Raw genomic sequence first — 19,822 nt, forward strand, 5'->3', positions numbered from 1 at the left:
AGGGAGGATTACAATGAAAGTTACCACCTATACATAGAGAGAAATGCAGGACTCAGTATAGGTGATGGTCACAGTTCACCTCCTCCCCCCTCCCTGTTCAGGTAACAGCATGCCTAGAGCAGTCTCCTATAGAAGTCAATGGGTCCCTTCTACCCATTGTATAAATGGCCCACGAGTTGTGCTGTAAGTCATATTTGTAAATCCTGTTAACTGAAGCATGGGCAAGATGGCCACCCCCACAGTCATGTACAGACGAAAATGAAAAATCTACAATAAAAAAAAATGAATTGGATAAATATTTTATTATCTAGATTTAATTAATAAAGAAATAAGTGAGCCTTTCCCTTTAAAGGATTTTAGATGGCAAGTAGCTGACAATAATAGGTGGCTTATTTTATGTGAACCTCCTTTGGCCATGATCTATAGTGACCGGCGAGTACGGATATCACTGCATTCCTCAAGACTTCTGTATTTACCTAACAAGCGGAACAATAAACTTTTCATGCATGCATGGGCAGTAGTTCACATTTTTTATGTATGAACGATTAGTTTTGTTAGCTATGAACATTTTTTTTTTCTTAATTCATTCTGCTCATTATTTTTATGAACAGATTGGCTCAGACCTGGATGATACTGGTTGTTTAAGCCTGCATAATAAAGAAGGCACCTCCTTCTTCATCCTGTTGATGCTGGCATTGCCTTTGGGGGCAGAATAATCCAGCTCCTCCATATTATTATACTGTAAAAGTTTCTATAATGTATTCAAATTCCTTTATCTACATGATCTCTTTACTCAGAAATGGATTGTGGTTTTTTTTTTTTTTTCACTAGCATGTGATCAGCAACTGCTGCTCGGGATCGCCGGGGATTGAGCTGTTGGCTTGGTCCACTGTCAGTGCAGCTGGCCGGATATCGTCATAGTGGGCAGGTGCAGAAGTGCCCTAGCTGGGGTTCAATTCCTATTGAAATCAGTGGAAGCTGAAGCTGCTAATACACTTCCACATCCTTCCTCGATGTTGGTGGCAGAAGTGGAATAGCTGCTTCAGCTTCCATTCATTTCAATGGGAGTGAAGCCAGCTAGGCCACTTCTGTTCCCGTCCCATATGATGCACATCCAGCCCGCTGCACTGACAGCAGCCCGGGCGATCAGGTGATCACTGGGGATCCTAAATGGTTATTTCTGGATGATGAACTATACTGAGAATAGGTCATTTAATAGTTTTTGCCCAGAAAAAAACTGTTCATAAGTAGGAGTGGGCAGACAATTGTTGAAAAGTGAACGACTCCTGTTCACACTGAACAGGTCGTTCAGTTTTCTGCATGCAGGTATTGAATGATTCTCATTCAGTCGCTGCATGCGTTTACAGGGGATGATGACTGTTCAGATTCCTGCAGGAGTCTGAACGATAATCAACACATGTTCACCCAACTGTCTGCATGACGTAATTGAAAACGTGAATCAGACGAGCCCACTACCTTCCAATGCTCCATGGTCCTGTTCTGATGCTCATGTGCCATAGTTAGCAGTACCTCTGTCAGCAGTTTGTACAAGAGCTGTTCTCTGGGATATGATCAGACAGACAAGCCTTTGTTCCCCACAAGAATCTGTGAGTCTTGAGTCCCAATGCCCCTGTTGGCAGTTAACTGGTTGTCCTTTATTGCCCCACTTCTGGTAGGTACCAGCATTGCATACTGGGGACACTTCATAATACCTGCCATGTTTTTTGTAGATGCAATCACCCAGTTATGACAGTTTGGCCCCAGTCCTAGTTGCTCAGATCCTTACGCTTTCCCATGTTTCTGGTTTTTACCATATCCACTTCAAGAACTGACTGTTCACTTGCTACCTAATTATCCCACCTCTTTGAAGCAGTTATTGTCACATCATAATCAGTTATTTCACCTGTCAGTAATTTTTAATTTATGGCTGATTGGTGTAAATAGATAAGTTTCAGTAATATTTAAAGCATACTTAAACTTTCATATGACTTTTCCGAATAAGCTGTCACGTGTACCATGTTTCCCCGAAAATAAGACCTTGTTTTATATTAATTTTTGCCCCAAAGAGGCACTGTCTTATTTTCAGGGGTGTCTTGCACTCACCTAGCCGGCGGCATCTGAGTCCCTTGCGCTGGTCTCCTGTGCCGTGTCCTCAGCGCTGACAGCATTCTCTTCCTGGTGATGGGCCTTTGAATACCTCGCCTCCAGCAAGAGAGTGCTGTGATTGGATGACGAGCGGCGGCGCTCGATGAAGCAATCGCAGTTGTTCAGGGGTGCCATTCACTGAATGGCTGTGAATGATCGAGTTCCAGCTCTGATTGGCTGAGCCATGGCGCTCATGATCCAATCATAGCACTCTCTTGCTGGAGGCGGGGTATTCAAAGGCTTGTCACTAGAAAGAGCGTGCTCTGTCAACGCTGAGGATTACACTGCAACGCCAAAGGCCAGCGCAAGGGACTCAGACGCCGCCGGCTAGGTGAGTATTGCTGTTTTTTGTTTGTTTCATGTAATTTAGCTAGGGCTTATATTTCAAGCCCCACTCACCCTTCCCTCAAATCTGGGTAGGGCTTATATTTGGGCAAACACCGTATATAAGGAATAACACTATTTCTGGAGATTGTATAACTTGTATCTTGCATTTTTTAAATTAGTTTTCCCCTCTGAAGGTTGCATTTTCTAATTCGAGGGAGGGGAAAAGGCGAAATAAGCATTTTTCTCTGGTACAATATACAGTATTAGCAAGTTTTTTTGGTTTTTTTATTTGACTATTATTGATATATGCAAAGTTTATTGAAAATGCTGTTATTTAAAGTCCTTTTTAATGTTGACAAGAACCATTCCTACTTGAGACTTTAGCTGGAAGGATAGTCTGAAGTCCATAAGGAGAGTGTGTAGAAAGCGGCCCAGGAAGTTGCCAGCGTGAGAGTGGCACTAGAATGGTTATCCAGCTGCAGTCTGTATAGTAGTTTAGAGGTGTACACATGGCTTCTACTGATTGTTGGGAATTCTCTAATTTTGCTCTGTATTAATTTGTGCGTGAGAATACTGTCAGGTCAAGCATTTTTCTGCTAGTGAATTTGCTGCACTTTATGTAAGCTGTTACATAAGCTGACCTCGAACCACTGGCTAAGAAAAATTCCACAGCAGCAAAATAAACTGTTCTAGCTACCTAAACAATACCAAGGGAACCACAGATTCTGGCCACAAGTCTACAGGAACCATTTCGGATGCCTATCCTGGATATAGTCACATAGAACTGTGACTTTAGGCATATTTCTTAATGTTCACTACTAGATGAGTGTTTTGTTTTATTTTTCCAAAATTATTTGTCGTAAGGAAAGTTTTTTTAGAGACCATCTAAAAAGAAAATATAATGTAAAAGTTCTTAAACTATATTAAGTATCATTGTACTGGGACCATATGAGATGTATTTTAGGTGATCATTAGAAAACAGAAGCAAAGTGATTTGTACTGTATGATATGGTGCAAAATCTTTAGAAATTGACTCCTTTTCAAAAAACGCTACTCTTATATTTGTGTGTGTATAATTCATATATAATATAATTAGGGGTGTTTTAGTCTTAAGGTTCCTGCACACAGCAGAGCTGGATTCTGCATGCGGAATCCGGCCCTGGCAGCAGCGGCGCCCGCGCTTACCTGCTTACTTCTGTGTTTAACTTTTTTATTTTTTTTTTTAACCCCTTCCCTCCCCAGGATCATAGCAGATCTCGCGCTATCCCGCAGCGGGAGCTGGCTGTCACTAGTAGCCGACCTCCCGCTGTGACAGCGGGGGTGCATCGAAGATGCGCCCCCTGCTGTTAACCCCTTCCCTGCCGCGATCTAAGTAGACTTCAGCCGGTTCTCGCGATGTTATCGCAGAGAGCTCGGCTGGTTGCTATGGAAGCAGTACGGCAGATACCGGCATCCTGTATTGCCATTGCCTAAGATCGCCGTAATAAGCGAAAAGGCATGGCAGGAGAGAAGTCTTGCAATGCCTTATTGTAGTGATCATCAGTGTTGCAGTGCAAGTCCCTCAGAGGGACACAGATGGTGTAAAAAAAAAAATCAAAATAATGTAAACCCCTTTTTATGCTTTTTTGCATGTTAACATAAATAAAAAATCCCACATATTTGGTATCGTGTCCGTAAAGACCCGTACAATAAATCAAACACTTTTTATCCTGCACAGCAAAAAACGTATGTACCCCAAAATGGTACCAATAAAAACTACAGCTCGTCTCGCAAAAAATAAGCTCCCGTAGAGCTCCGTCCATGGAAAAATAAAAAAGTTATAGGACTTTGAATGCAGCGATTTTTTTTTTTTAGAAAAAAAATTATAATTTCCAAAAAAGGGGTTTTATTGTAGAAAAGTGGAAAAACATAAAAAAAATAAGAATTTTGGTATCGTTGTAACCGTACCATCCTGCAGAAAAAAATGTAGTGCGTCATTTATGCTGCATAATTACACTTTTAAAAAAAAAATAAAAAATCTATTGCTGAATTAATGTGTTTTCTTTCCCTACGATCATAAAAAAAATTAAAGTTTTACAATCTAGTCTATGTACCAATAAAAACTACAATTCACCACACCAAAAAAAAGCCCTTATACAGTTGCGTCAATGTAAAAATAAAAAACTTATGGCTTTTGAAAAATGGAGTTGAAAAAATGCCAACAATCGTCTAGTCCTCAATGCCAAAATAGGCCATGTCCTTAAGGAGTTAAACTCCTGCTTTTGAACTCATTGCGGAAGGGCCGCCGATCGGACGGCTTCTATTGACTTCAATGGAAGCTATCCGCATGGAATCTGTGGAAAGATGGAGCATGCTGCAATTTTCTTCCTCTGCTTGCAGAAACTGCAATTGGTTTCTGCAAGTGTGCAGGAAGAATTAATTTCTCATAGCATGTTATGGGTGGGATTTTCGATGTGGATGCTGATTGCGGATGCTGATTTGCGCATTCCGCCTCAAATATCCGGCCATGAGCAGGAGCCCTTCAAAGGGCACCACTCCAGAGAAAATCCTTTTTTCCATCTAAGCCTCCTCACCTGATAGCCTGTCACACTCTGGAGATCTCTTCTGTGAAATGTAGCAAATGTGCTTCCATGCACTGCGGGCCCTGTCTGATGCTTGTCAGCCACCATCTTGAGAGTTAGATTTTTTTTTTTTTTCAACTTTCACTTTCAAACCTATTTCATGATTCATCAGCTAGAGGTGATAAAATTCTGCCTGCTGGGGATACAGTTTAATTATCATTACCTTCTATATTCACCTAAATACACTACAGGCTATAAGTATCCAGTCAAAAGGATGAGCTGTGATCTCCTCTATTAGAACTGTGTGTGAAAGAAGCTGTGTGATCATCAGTAACTCTGACAGGGGTGTCTGTGTTCCCTCTAGGCAGGGTTCATGTAACAGCATCACACTCACTGATAAATTGACTAGTTTCAGACAGCATTATGATGATTCGTCATTCAGTCGTTGCCGACTCTGGGGTCACCCTATGGATCAACTCTCACTATTTTCGTCTATCAAGCACCGCTTCTTTTGACTGGCAAATCGTCATGCCGGTGTCTGCCATGATTGTGTCTAACCAACAAATTCTTTGACGACCTCTTCATCGTGAACCACTGACAAATCCCTGCTGAATATCCTTCTCCAGTCCATTTGCTAGCATGATGTGTCCAAAATAAGCTAGCGAGAATCGCTAACAAGGAAGTACTAGATCGTGTCAAGCCAAGAACGTCCCGAGAGGCAAAGATTTCAAAACAAAAGCTGTCCATGGGATCCGACGCGTTCTTCTCCAGCACCATAATTCAGAAGTGACTAACTTCCTCTTGGCATCCTTTAAGTGTCCAGCTTTCACAAGCAGAAGTTGCAATGGGAACAATAATTGTGTTCTGCTAGGCAGCACTTGGTTCTGAAATTGATGTCTTACTTTTCCTGATCTTGTCCATTCCTAGCCAAGCCACACGACCCTGTGCTACTCTTTGTTTAATTTCTGAACTGCATTCTCTATTGCAATTTATCTTGAGCCCCAGGAATATGTCATCTGGTACATCCATCTCTCCATTGCTAATTTTGATGGTGCTTCTACTATTTTCAGCAGTTGTCATGATCTTTTGTTTTCTTGATGTTTAAGAAGAGACCTTCTAGCTCACTCCTTTCTTTGACTGTCGGTAACTGTTGTAGATCATCTTGATTTGCAAGAAGAGGGGTATCCTCAGCATATCGCAGATTATGTTCTACCTTCCTATTTTCACACCAATTTCTGACTCTGCCAAATCGTTTATTTATTTTTTTCTCACATGTTGAAAAGGTATAGTGACAGAATGCACCTTTGGCACACTCCATCCTGAGTTTGAACCAGTACGTTGTCCTAAATGGTGTTCTGACTGTTGCGTCTTGATTGGTATAGCATGATCTTAGGAGATGCATTGGGTCACCTATTTGTTTTGAGGCAAATCCAGCGCTTCTCATGGTCAGACAGTTTGGCCCCAAGTAAATCTGAGCTGCTAAGCATTGAAATTGCATGACCATCTGAGGAGGGGCCAGGAGCTTTAGACAGAAAGGCATAACTAAGCAAGGTAACACTAGCTGACTTGTATACCGGGGATATGGCTACAAAATGAATTAAAAAATCACCGGAGTGTCTTTTTAATATAGTCAATGTTGCAGATTGTAATAGAGGAGCCTTAAACCCCACCAGGATTGTTCACTAGTGACTCGTATGACAGCCCTTCCTGTGCCCCTTGGATTAAAAAAAAAAAAAAAGTAAACATATTTTTGGAAACTTTTTTTTTTTTTTTTAAAGGGGTTTTCCAATTTATAAAAGGCACTCGTCCCAAGGTGTAGGGGAGTGTCCTACAAATAACCCACTGCTCACCCTTTCAAAGTGCCCATGGACCGGCGTCACGGAGTCAATCCCTTCCGCTCCAGTCACTGCTGAAACAAGAAGCAAGGGCGCCCCCCCCCCCCATTCATCACTCACAAGACCACCGCAGTCAGTCTCGGGCCTCAGTGGCTGTGTGCAGGGACCAGGTCAGTGAGGCATCCTTATATTAGGGAGTGTATTTGCATACCGTGCTTGTGTAAAGGGACGTGAACAGTATGTATGGCTGACGAAAATCTACTACCTGAACCTTTAAAGGGGTATTCCACTGATTCTGCCGTAAACGTCTGATGGATTCAGATCTCGCCTTTAGCCACTCTGCCTGCTGTGCTACAGAATCCATGCACGCTGCATTGCCATGTTTGTAGATACAGTTGCATGTAATGAGGGCATGCTAGACTTATGATATATCCAAGGGCAAAAAAGCAATTTAACCATTCAGGCAAAAATCAATCCTAAAGTAAGTAGCATATAAGGAAACGAGAAGGAAAGAATGTCTAGTAATATTTGTAGTGCAGTGTGTTTTTAATAGTTAAACTTTTGTAAAGCATTAAAACGCCCGAGTTCTGTACATGTCAAAGTACACTATATGTCAAAGTGACAGGCGGAGTAATCCAGTGGAATGCCGAGGTGACCATAAGGTTGTGCTGCTCTATTGATATGTTTGCCAGAATACCACAGCAGGAAGGAGGGGGGCTCCTCAATGGAGTTTAATTGCAAACTATGGTTAGTGAGGGATGAGCTGTACTTTTATTTATATCAAATTATAGCTCAGCAGAAGTGGAGCAGTCAAGAAAGAAGAGCATGAGCAAGATCTCTTCATTATATGTGGAGTTTATACCCAAGAGTCCTGCTTAGGACCTCTGAAAGAAGACAATATGTACTTTTGAAAAATGTTTTAGTATTCTATAAGAAAAACGTATATAGTATTCTAGTAGGATGTATCTAGAGCGTGCACCCACCTATTTACAGCCCTTTACTATCTTAATAGTTAAAGGGATTCAGTCCCCATCTGAAGGCAGCATAAACTACCAGTAGTATGTGCAGAGACACTGAGTGCAGAAGAGGGTCACTTACTTTCGTAGCTGCCATACTTGTCATAAAATCAGTGCTTCCACATGCTGGACTTATGGTCTCTTGTCAATAGTTTAAGTTGCTCTTTAATGAACCTTAAAGGGGTTGTCTCGCGAAAGCAAGTGGGTCTATACACTTCTGTATGGCCATATTAATGCACTTTGTAATATACATCGTGCATTAAATATGAGCCATACAGAAGTTATTCACTTACCTGCTCCGTTGCTAGCGTCCCCGTTGCCATGGTTCCGTCTAACTTCGGTGTCTTCTTGCTTTTTTAGACGCGCTTGCGCAGATGGATCTTCTCCCTTCGGCTGGTCTTGGAAGCATCGGCGTTTTGGCTCCGCCCCCTTTTCGCGTCATCGCGTAGCTCCGCCCCCATCATGTGCCGATTCCAGCCAATCAGGAGGCTGGAACCGGCACACGTCATGGGGCGGAGCTACGCGATGATGCGCACAAGGGGGCGGAGCCAAAACGCCGATGCTTCCAAGACCAGCCGAAGGGAGAAGATCCATCTGCGCAAGCGCGTCTAAAAAAGCAAGAAGACACCGAAGTTAGACGGAACCATGGCAACGGGGACGCTAGCAACGGAGCAGGTAAGTGAATAACTTCTGTATGGCTCATATTTAATGCACGATGTACATTACAAAGTGCATTAATATGGCCATACAGAAGTGTATAACCCCACTTACTGCCGCGAGACAACCCCTTTAATACTGATATGTGAAATGCCAATCTTAATCTTTCCCCATAGGCTTTAAACGAGTCGGGCACTGGGAGAAATATTGGCTGGGTGAGTCCCCTCCAGCTTCTTCCTGCTCGGTTTAGCTTGATAGAAAGGTCTTTCCCTATTCGCATATAGGAGAGACACATGGTAATCAAGGTGAGACTGGTAGGAAGAAGTCCGAGTGCGGTCACCTAGCCAACATTTCTCCCCGTGCCTGTTTTTTTTTTTTAAACTGTACAATTTCAGGTAAAAACTTAGTTAGATTGTAATGAGGGTTAGAGGTGTGAGGCACTTGAGGCACCCGCATGATATTGCTTATTCTTGTCATTTCACTCTCACATGGTACCTTCTCTCGCATTGACCTTTGTTTTTTGGTTTTCCGGACTGCCGGCCTATAGTGTGTGATGTTTCATATTTGCCTTGGGGTGTCTCAGACCATTCACCTCTTCAGTTGGTTCTTGATTTTGGTAGCAGCTGAAGCTTTTATGGGGATATTCTTGCTCCGCTTGTGTGTTGGGTGGCAACCTGGCACCTCGCAGGGCCTCCTTCCTCTAACTATAGTGGGGGGGGGAAAGCAACCTGATTACAATGAAGCTGTTTCCCCACTCCTGTATGTCCTTAAAGGGGTTGTCCCGCGCCGAAACGTTTTTTTTTTTTTTTTTTTTAACCCCCCCCGTTCGGCGCGAGACAACCCCGATGCAGGGGTTAAAAAAACAAACCGGAGAGAGAGTGCTTACCTGAATCCCGGCGGTCCGGCGTCTTCATACTCACCTGCTGAAGATGGCCGCCGGGGTCTGCTCCCTCCGTGGACCGCAGCTCTTCTGTGCGGTCCATTGCCGATTCCAGCCTCCTGATTGGCTGCAATCGGCACGTGACGGGGCGGAGCTACACGGAGCCAGCATTCTGCACGAGCGGCCCCATTGAAGACAGCAGAAGACCTGGACTGCGCAAGCGCGGCTAATTTGGCCATCGGAGGCCGAAAATTAGTCGGCACCATGGGAACGAGGACGCTAGCAATGGAGCAGGTAAGTATAAAACTTTTGATAACTTCTGTATGGCTCATAATTAATGCACAATGTACATTACAAAGTGCATTAATATGGCCATACAGAAGTGTATAGACCCACTTGCTGCCGCGGGACAACCCCTTTAAGAATTCCCTTTTACTGGTTAGTAAGCCGTTTTTTAATCTTCGTCAAGAAGTGAAGTTAGGGACTCTTTGTTTGCCTATAGACTGAGACAGCCTGGCTCTTCCTCATTTTATTACTATCTGGTCAATCAGTTGTTATATGCAGGGTGGTGGTTGTCCTCTTCGGCATATAACTCAGTGGTGGGTTTAGAGTGTTGGGTGGGGTCCCCTGATCGGACTGTGTGGGCTGCTGTTGAGGGAGCTTGCTTCTCCTGTGATTGCTTTACCTGTGTCCTTTCGAAGGTTACATTTAAATTTTAGCATACTGCCCTTTGTTTACTACCCGGAGAGACTGATAAATGGTCTTCTCATACCCCCATATGGCAAAATCCTCCTCAGTTTCATCTAGAGCACTTTCCAGAGTCCCCATTTTGGTGACGGCATGGCGTTACTGCTTCTTCTGATTTTGGAGATATGGGAGTTTTGTTTTGTTTTTTTTGTACCTTCCAACAACTGCAGCTCCGTTTTAATCTTCCTGGTAATTCAATCTTTAGATACTTCCAGTTCAGGCATGCTATTACAGGGTCTTGCTCAGATGTCTAACCTCTCAAAACCCTTCTCTACTTTTTATAGGCACCCAACACAGTCCTTTGCTCCACTGAGGGGGAAAAAAAAACGCCCTTCAGAAATGGGTGCTCGATATTCCAGACCTATGCTCGGATAATGGGGGAAATCTTTAGGCTAGCTTTGGCCCTCTATCAGTGCTAGAGATAAGCTTTAACAAGGCTATATTATTATATTATACCCCCCTATACTATTGGTCTGTCTCCTACTGCAGACTGTCTGAGATGCTCCAAAGGCTTGGGTACCATCATGCTCATGTTCTGGGAGTATACAGTGATGCAGGATTACTGGTGTACTTACATTTCTGGAGTACCATCTGTGAATGCGGAGAATCTTGCATCTCCATGTGTGTCTCCTTAGACTTGTGGGCGATACCCTAGTAAATGTAGTGACCCGTACCTTGTATAAGCTACTGTTACTCTGTGCAAGAGAAGTGATTCTGCTTAACTGGAAGCACCCTAAGAAACCTACTAGGAAGTTAATAGTGTAGTTCCCATGTAGAAGACCTATGGCCCGTGGTTGCCTGCCAAGCTTAATTTGACAAGTGAATTAGGACAGCATGGCACTGCCTAATGGGTCCCTATTAAACTGTTAACGACCGCGCATATATCCTTTTAATCGTGGGCTTTATTCAGCTGTGCTGTTTTTTGACGGCGTTGCATTAGAAGCCCAGTGCAGGTGCTCGGTTGTCAGAGAACCTCAGATACCTGGCTTTTAATTCTTTACACACCGTGGTCAGTGACACTGCGGCATGTAAAAGGTTGACAGAGGTTGGGTGCTCCCCCTCTCACCCGTCAGACCCCCACAATGTGATTGTGGGGTGCTGATGGGTTGCTATGACACTCTGAGGCTTGGATATAACCTCTGGCTCTGCCAACTACAATGGCCTATACTAAAGTATAGTAGTATATTAGAAGAATGAATGAAAGATGCTGAGTTTTTAAAAATACCCCCCTCTTCCCCTCTCTATACTATGTAAAAAAAAAAAAATGGGATAAAAATCAATCAAAATGTTCTATGCTCCAAAAAATTGGATAAATGACTAGTCTAGAGCTCATCCCGTGAAAACCAAGCCCTCGTAGAGCTACTTCGATATAAAAATGCCATGGCTCTTGGAATGCGGCAACACAAAAGCAGATCTTCAAAAAAAGGGTTTTTTTTGTATACAAAAATAGCAAAACATAAAAAAACTGTATAAACTAAGGCCTCATGTCCACATGCAAAAGAAGAATTAAAATCCGCAGCGGATTTTAACTCTTCTCCTGCCCGCGGATCCGCACCCCATAGGGATGCATTGACCACCCGCGGGGTAGATAAATACCCGCGGATGGTCAATAAGTGATTTTAAAAAAAAGGAGCATGAAAAAATCTGGACCATGCTCCATTTTCGTGCGGGTCTCCCGCGGGGACGGCTCCCGCAGGCTTCTATTGAAGCCTATGGAAGCCGTCCGGACCCGCGGGAGACAAAAATCGGAATTTACTCACCTGCTCCGGATCTTCCCTTCGCCGTGGCTTCATCTTCTCTCCGTCGCGGCCGGATCTTTTTTCTTCGGGACGGCGCATGTGCGGGCCACGTAACCGACGTGCCCTGCACATCCGCTGAGCCGAAGAAAGAAGATCCGGCCGCGACGGGGAGAATATGAAGCCGCGGCGAAGGGAAGATCCGGAGCGGGTGAGAGGTGAGTAAATTCTTATTTTTATGTCTCATGTCCGTGGGGCAGGAGGGACCCGCTACAGATTCCGTGGAGAATCCGTAGCGGGCCTGATTTTCCCCGTGGACATGAGGCCTTAGTATTGACAGAATCATGCTGACCCAGAGATAATCACATTTATTTTGCACATCGAATGCCGTAAAAATGAAATCCAAAAAACAAATGGCAGAGTTTGCCCTTACCCCCATTCCACCTTCCAAGATAATTAGCAAAAGTTATGCAATACATTATATGTACCCAAAAATATTATTAAAAAATACCTGTCCCGCAAAAAAGAATCTTTCATATGGCTATGGCGACGTAAAAAGTTACAGCTCCTGCAATGCGTTGATGAAGAAAAACTGAAAATATTTTGTTGGCCTTTAAGGTGCAAACAGCCTTCGTCACTAAGGTCTCATGCCCACGGCCATGTCTGACTCCACCAGCAGAATATCACAGCGGAGTCCGACACGGCGCACCCCAAAGACTCCATGCTCACTTCTTCGGATCTGCTGCTCAAGTCCCGTCTGGCGAGCCGGCGCTTATGTGCAGTACAGCGCATGACGACGTGCTGGCACTGGGTGGTGACGCGTAATCATGCGATACTTCTGCTGTGCTCACAGCTGAAATACTGCGTGATGGACGACTTCCATTGACTACAGTGGAAGCCGTCCGCGCGTTTTCCCACGGCAATTAGAACATGCCACAATTTCTTTCACGCTGCGTAATTCTGCGGTAGAATTCCGCAGCGTGAACATTGAGCTATTGGGTTCAATAGAACCTAAGAGTTGCGGAATAACTCTGCGGATTTCCGCCACGTGAAACGCGGCAGAAATCGGTTCGTGAGCATTAGCCCTAAGGGGTTAACATAAGTGTGCATAAATACACAGAATTATTTGTGTTGTACTGATCCACAGTTGCAGCTTGGATTATAGTCCAGGGCTGTGGTCACAGTTCTGCAGACTCGGCTCTGCTGCTATTTATGCTTATACAAGGGCATAAACTGAGCACTCCAGGGACACATTTTGACTTCTTGACCAGTCAGTATGTTCATCAACAGAAAACAACCAAAAGTTAGAGCTCAAAAAATTATTTCTAGGCACCCAGACTACTCAACCTGCCTGTAATATGTAGCATTTTATTGTAGTAGCTTTCAGGCGTACTTTTAAAGCAAACTTGTCACATTAAAAAAGCTATCTGATCTACTGGTAGTTTTATTGGAAACTATTTAGAACAACTTGCAATTGATGGATTTAAACCTGTGTTCCTTCTGGGATTAAGAGTCCAGTGGGTGGTGCTAATCAGTGATTCACCATTATCTGTGTAATATCTCTGTAGCACTAATATCAGGAAGGCTTGTAATCACTGATTAGGACTGTCCACTGGATGTTTAATCTTTTGCAATCCAATTTTGGTTTCAGGGTTTCCTAGGGGGCTTTCTCTTTTTGCCATTATACAATGGCACCACCTGCTGGCTAAAGCCAGTACTGCGGTATGGGACATGCTGGAGAGGCCCCCCAACAACAGAGCAGCCAGTAATATACAGTAAGAATACCCTGCCGGATGTCTTCCAACATCGAAGCTGTACAGCCTTCAATTAGAATGTCTTCAGACGTCAGACAGTGGATTAGAAAGAGTTAAGCCCAGAATGAGCAGAGGTTTAAATCAATAAATGATGAGTATGGGTATGGTCACCCGTCACAGACTAAATCCGTACCAAAAGCTTTGTTTTTTTTCCTTTTTTACCAGTATAATAACTTTTGTAGACCTTTCTGAACTATAAAGTGACTCTCTTGACTCCCATTCCTAAATTACCAAATATTCATCTTTGTCTCTCTTGGGTTATTAATTTGTAACTATTCTGACCTCACTGTAATCTAAATCTGCTCTTCGTACACTGAGCCAGTGATAGGCTGCTGTGTATAACAACACAAGTATATCAGGGGCAGAACGGCAGTAGGAGAGAGCGGCAGCCTGAACCAATAATAAATAAATCTTGTTATTTATATAGCGCCAACCTATTTCTCAGCGCTTTTGGGTAATTTATTTATTACCCCCAGCAAGCTGGGTACTCCTTTTACCAACCTCAGAAGGATGGAAGGCTGAGTCAACCTTGAGTCGGCTGCCTGAACCAAGCAAGGATTGAACCTGCAACCTTCAGGTCGTGAGCGAGAGCTTAGGACTGCATTTCTGCTGCTTGAACAATGAGATGAGTGGTGTATTTCCCTGAGCCAATGAGGAGACATGGAGCTTCTCAGACTACCTCGGACTCACTGTAGAATCAAATCGCAGCTCTGCTCTAATGAAGCTGAACTAAGGAGCAATCAGGGAGAAAGATCTGAGGAAATAGGTTGCAGGTAATCGTCCCTTACAGGTGCTGACTTGCATAGCATTTTTGAGCTCCTGACTGGACAATCACTTAATAAAATAAAACCATGCAGACGATGCTGGAGCTGCTGTGTCTGTTCTGCTGAATCCCGTCCTGAAACAAGAACAAGACTACACATGCCTTCATGTTCTCAGGAGTTGTCTTTCTGCCAACTTGATGAATTGACTGGCAATAATTATGTTAAAAGTTAGGATCCCATTTAGTTAAATTGATAAGTAGCAGCTCATATAAAGAGAGGCAAAGCATTTGGATGACCATGGTTTTCACTTTATACATCAGTCAGCGGAGGAGGAGGAGTGGTGGCAATGATGCTGATGATATAAGGAATTATCAATATATTACAATTTATAGAAGAATCGGCTGTTTGGCTAAAAGGCTACATAAACACACCCAGGTCACCTCCCCTAGATTTGTTCATAGGGGAGCCATAGTAGTCCTTCCTATTATGCTAATGCTACCAGCAAAACTCCCTTGAGAAAAGCCTTGAGGTGGTCGAGCAGATCCCCTTCCTGATGACATCCACTACATGAAGTGATGTTATGAACTTCTTGCTCCTGTGTATCTGCAGTCCTTCTCAGCCGCTAATAGCTGATATGTTAAGTATCTTCTCATATATACATTAAAGCACAATCTAACATTTCCTGTGATCATACGGTATATACGCTTTGCTTTGTGACATGTTTCACTTCTTCCTCGTGAAGGATCACATTTCCTGTTTGAATGGCTCACAGTTCTTGAAGTGTAACCTTCTTATCTCCGTCACTAATGGTTTTAGAAATCTTAACATTTAAGTTAGTTTTTTGGGATAAAATGTTAATACTGTATTATCTTACAGTATATATTTATATACAGGGTAGTGTAGATTTCTGCAAACAAATATTTTCGCAGTGCTTTAAAAAGGTGGTTTAATCAGTCAGCTGATCACTGTGGGTCTAGTTCATTTGCCTGATGATCGGCTAATACAGCCAGGGAGAGTTTTATTAGGCCATACGTTTGAACTAGTGGGTGACTACAATAAGGGTGGACCTGGTCTGCCAGGGTGAGCACCACAGTAATTTGCTGGCCTATGTCTGTCGGACAATTTTGGAAAGGGAAATGCATATCCAGGATTCATGATTTATACTGTGGAAATACAGTGCATACTGTGATATCCAGATGTATTACACAGTATGCACTACTACATATCCTATATTATATATTTACTCTTTCCTTGAAAATAAGACACTGTCTTATATTAACTTTGCCTCAAAACAGGCCCAGTCTTATTTTTGGGGGTGTCTTACCTAGCAGCTGGGTTTCGGGTCCCTAGCGCTGGTCTCCGTCGCTGCTGCAGGCTTCCGTGTCCTCCAACAGCCGACAGAGCAGTTCTTCCTGGTAGCGGGGCTTGAATAACCCCACCTTCAGCAAGCTAATGCTCTGATTTGGTTAATTGAGTGCCGCATCAGCCATTGAAAGCCAACGCTCAATTAACCAATCACAGCCATGCATTCAATGACCTCATTGAATGGCTGTGATTGGTTAATAGAGCGTCGACTTTCATTGGCTGACGCGGCATTCGATTAACCAATCAGAGCATTAATTTGCTGGAAGCGCGGTATTCAAGACCCACTACCAGGAGGAACTGCTCTGTCAGCATGCAGGAGGACACAGAAGCCCACAGCAGCGCCATAGCGCAGCGCGAGGGACCCAAACACCGGCTGCTAGGTGAGTATTTTTGTTTTTTTCTAACATGTAGTGCAGCTGGGGCTTTATTTTGAGGGGAGGGCTTACATTTCAAGCATTTCTACACCCCGACACCCCCCCCCCATCCCCGAAAATGGGGGTAGGGCTTATCAGGGAAACACTGTAGTAGTGCATACTGTGTCATACATCTGGATATCACAGTATGCACTGTGAGTGGTTATCTTACAGGCTTGCAGTTAGATGCTGGTTTTAGAATCACACAGTCAATCCTTTCAATAAGTAAAGCATAAGTGCCCTTTAATACGTAACAGGTATCATTCAGTTAATCGTTGGATCGTGCAGAACTGAACGACTGCTTGTTTACTCTGAATGGAGGCTGGCGGCCCGAAATATCTTCTACACACTCGCCTTCTTTCGGTGAGTTATCGCTCCTGGGTGAAAACAGAGGAGTGATGATCTTTGGGATGACTGTACAACAATTGCCTGGGGAGAACAGGAGACGCGGGGCTGAGAATAGGCAGTGTATTTCTTATTTTTATTTTTGACAATTGCCTGCAGTTTAAAAGGGGGGATGTGGGTGGAATGTCAGGAAAACCCCTTTTTAATGATCACCTTGTTATATTCTATTAAGATATCAAATTCGTAATTTTATAAAAGGTTGTACATTTATTTTCATGGCAGTGGACTCCTTATGCTATGCGCGGAGTTTTTGGAACGGGCAACAAGCTGATGGTCATATGAAACCTCCATCTGCATGTATACATATGCCAGCCCAGCTTATCCTTGTCCTATTTCTTCTGGTCAGTACTGGACTGGTATTCAACCATTATCTGGCTTTTACTTTCAGAGGAATAGCTGGATGTTATTGGTGTTATGTTTTTCCTAGATGGATTGCATTGTCTGCATTGGCCTGTCTCTTTCATCCAGTTATGACCAAAGGCCATTCAGTAAAAATTGTCCATAGATGGATGCATATAGAGATGGTTATATAACTGTTTCTACATTGAGAATTTTCATTAGATTTTTCTTTCTTTGGACAAGGCTGCAAGGGCTGTATGACGTCAGAAGGGCATTACAGTATTGGTGATGAGACCTAGCGTTTCAATTCATTCAACTCTGTGTAGGCCGGACTAAACGTTTGCTGGCATTACTTGTTTCCCAAACAGGATCTTCCCAACATCCTTTTCACAAAGACAAAAGATTTTAATTTATATAAGGATCTTACCGTACTGGAACGAACCTGCTCAAACTGTAAATAAGAGGCCTACTTTATAAAGGTGAGGCGACACGGAGTGGTGGAGTTGCAGGCATCTTGCGCTGCTGTGGCCAAAAAAATCAGCAATGAGTTGTTTTTTTTTTTTTGTTTGTTTTTTGTTTTTTTACCATGAATCACAAAGATTTACCAAGTGCTCTGCCATGTGAAACCTCTCATAAAAGTAAAATAAAAAAGCAGGTTCTGCAAAAATTACATTACAAAACCACTCTGATTCACGGTAAAACTATTCAGTTGCTTTTTTTAAAAATTTTTTAAAACCATATCGTGGCTGCACCCCCAACTACTCTCCTCCCACAGTAGGCCACAAACTTCTCTAACAGACAACAAGTGGGATGAACTGCCTTGTGAAACAGTCTAAAGGCCCATTTACACGGAACAATGATCGCTCAAACGACAGTTTGAGTGACAGCTTTGAGCGATCATTTTGCAAAAACTATTAAGTAGCTACTCAGTTACTTAAGAGCAATTAAGTGTGCAAATGAAGCCTTCACTGAATGCAGTTAATAGTCGGGGCTCGTATCTGCATTCAGCTCCTTTGTTCTCCGATGGGTTAAATAGCTGAAACAATGCTATTGGCCCTACCCATGGAGAACTCAGCTGGCTGTCCTGATAAGACCGCAGGATGATTTTTAGGCTGGCTTGAATTTAAAGGGGTTGTCTCGCGAAAGCAAGTGGGTCTATACACTTCTGTATGGCCATATTAATGCACTTTGTAATATACATCGTGCATTAAATATGAGCCATACAGAAGTTATTCACTTACCTGCTCCGTTGCTAGCGTCCCCGTTGCCATGGTTCCGTCTAATTTCGGTGTCTTCTTGCCTTTTTAGACGCGCTTGCGCAGATCCGTCTTCTCCCTTCTTCTCCCTTCGGCTCCGCTCGGCAGCATCGGCATTTTGGCTCCGCCCCTTGTACGCATCATCGCGTAGCTCCGCCCCATGACGTGTGCCGGTTCCAGCCTCCTGATTGGCTGGAATCGGCACATGACGGGGGCGGAGCTACGCGATGACGCGAAAAGGGGGCGGAGCCAAAACGCCGATGCTTCCAAGACCAGCCGAAGGGAGAAGATGCATCTGCGCAAGCGCGTCTAAAAAAGCAAGAAGACACCGAAGTTAGACGGAACCATGGCAACGGGGACGCTAGCAACGGAGCAGGTAAGTGAATAACTTCTGTATGGCTCATATTTAATGCATGATGTATATTACAAAGTGCATTAATATGGCCATACAGAAGTGTATAGACCCACTTGCTTTCGCGAGACCACCCCTTTAACGATCAGCTAGCAGTGCATGAAAAGTGCACGATGACCACACGTTTAGATGCAATGATTATCTCTCAAACGATTGCTTTTCAGCGATTTTGTGAACGATCATCGCTCCATGTAAATGGGCCTTAAATTGCACACTTATCTTCTGTGCAATCATTTGCTAATGGTTGTTAACGGAGGGTAGTTCAATAGTTATCAGTGGTTGTGGCTGAAATGACCAAAGCCACGAATAAGAAGGGCAGTTCCGCGATTTCATGTCTATGTAATGCATTTCCTCAGTCCTACAAATCTTTCTTGTGTATATGCTGTTTTGCTAATATAATTGCCCTGTATGGATTTAGGACTTGTCTACATTGCTATTAAGGTCTATCAACAGTATTGTTATCATTTTTAATAAACCATTCACAATTTATTTTTACTTGCTTTTTTAATATAAAAAAACTGCAGCATTCTAACTTTTCATTTTGTTCTTTTTACAGGTGTGGATCTGACTACTGTTGGGAGAAGACAAGCAATTTTGTTATGTGTCTTTTGAGAACCTGACTATGCTTTGTGCCGCACACATTCCAGGTATGGATCTCTTTTATGTGTTTCTCAGGTGGGATGGTGGGATCGAAATTACTTATAGGGGTATTCCCATTTTAGACATTCATGGCATATCCCTAGTGAGTATGTATGTATGTATATAATAAATATTTTAAAAAATTATATACTTATATATAATTTTTTTTTTTTTTTTATTGTATTAACTGGACGGATGTAACTGGAATTAAAATACCAGTAGCCAGGAGAACGCAGACACCTCCAGATAGAAGAAAAGTACTGCTAAATTGCCACTCTGCAGCCCCTAACACTTTAGAATTTGAGGGTGGCTGCTCAGTATTAGTTTTTCCCACATACAAGCTGGTTGGCAACGTTAGTAGAAATGTTACAACTCGTTTCAAAATAAAATTATAGACTATACTAATATATACTATACTAAGCCCTATGTACTATTTTTCTACAGTAAATGTTGTTGCTCATTGCTGTACATGCGCCATTTATGGGGGAGTTGGAACTGGAGTCTGAATGTG

General features: G+C 43.1%; 2 protein-coding genes across 6 annotated transcripts in view; both read left to right on the forward strand.

Moving 5' to 3' along the window:
* The window catches only part of LOC136627809 (uncharacterized), an 884,798-nt gene that overhangs the window by 518,491 nt on the left and 346,485 nt on the right, over nt 1-19,822 (forward strand). The window lies entirely within an intron of this gene.
* TAOK3 (TAO kinase 3) overlaps nt 1-19,822 on the forward strand; it is a 199,108-nt gene that overhangs the window by 40,283 nt on the left and 139,003 nt on the right. For 4 of the 5 annotated variants that reach the window (XM_066603205.1, XM_066603200.1, XM_066603202.1 and 1 more), the window contains exon 2: nt 19,229-19,319. The gene's annotated coding sequence lies outside the window, so the exon portion shown is untranslated. Of the gene's footprint in view, nt 1-17,465; nt 17,484-19,228; nt 19,320-19,822 lie in introns of those variants that run through there. The other variant, XM_066603204.1, reaches the window with a different exon arrangement.

The sequence above is a fragment of the Eleutherodactylus coqui genome, chromosome 5, assembly GCF_035609145.1.
Source record: "Eleutherodactylus coqui strain aEleCoq1 chromosome 5, aEleCoq1.hap1, whole genome shotgun sequence".
Lineage (NCBI taxonomy): Eukaryota > Metazoa > Chordata > Amphibia > Anura > Eleutherodactylidae > Eleutherodactylus > Eleutherodactylus coqui.